At 42.1% G+C, this 769-nt stretch overlaps 1 non-coding gene across 1 annotated transcript; it reads right to left on the bottom strand.

Moving 5' to 3' along the window:
• Positions 1 to 447: 447 nt before the first annotated feature.
• Trnat-ugu lies at positions 448 to 520 on the bottom strand. The gene has a single exon. It is a non-coding gene; the product is annotated as a tRNA-Thr (tRNA).
• Between the last annotated feature and the right edge of the window lie 249 nt (positions 521 to 769).

Here is a 769-nt window from a genome sequence, read left to right as displayed (position 1 = left end):
ATATACCAGTATAGTTATGTATTCATTGTTGGCATTATCCACGTTTCATCCAATTGAGTTTCATTACCATGTAAATATGTTTTATTTGTCTGGAGCATATTTGAATTGTTACTGTTCTTCCAGCCTGTTTTATTCGCAGCCCTGTGCCGACCTGCAAAAATCCTAAAATCCCAACTACCGATTTCAACATTATCTAATATTTAAAATATAAAAGTAAAAACTTATATAGGTAGCGGGCAACGTAAATGATTATCAGAACAGCTGATACTTTTTGGTTTGGATCGGCTAACCTGATCTTGCCGCGTGCAACCCTCAGAAACAGTGATTCCTACAAAGCATTCAGGTTTAATGATGAACATTATCCCTGGAGAAGGGGAACAAGAGGGACAAAGGACAAACACAAATCTCCAAACACAGCTAAGTGACTGGTGAGCGACCGAAAAAATCCGCCCTGTCCGGGTATCGAACCCGGGACCTCTCCATTACAAGTGGAGCGCTCTACCAACTGAGCTAACAGGGGTTAGACGTCAGTAGAGCAAACGGGTTATATCAGCTGCCACCAGTCTCACACCAACAAGGGTGAAGCTTGCAATTTAATGTTATAATCATAATGCAATTAAATGCAAAGGGGCAAGCGAGCTGGACAAGAATGATGAACATAATCCCTGGAGAAGGGGAACAAGAGGGACAAAGGACAAACATAAATCTCCAAACACAGCTAAGTGACTGGTGAGCGTCCGAAAAAATCCGCCTGCTCCGGTATCCTTTG

This window comes from Ixodes scapularis, unplaced genomic scaffold (genome assembly GCF_016920785.2).
Source record: "Ixodes scapularis isolate PalLabHiFi unplaced genomic scaffold, ASM1692078v2 PGA_scaffold7__128_contigs__length_106722199, whole genome shotgun sequence".
NCBI classification, from domain to species: domain Eukaryota; kingdom Metazoa; phylum Arthropoda; class Arachnida; order Ixodida; family Ixodidae; genus Ixodes; species Ixodes scapularis.
The sequence above is the reverse complement of the archived record's forward strand: the minus strand, read 5'-3'. Positions and strand labels throughout refer to the sequence as shown.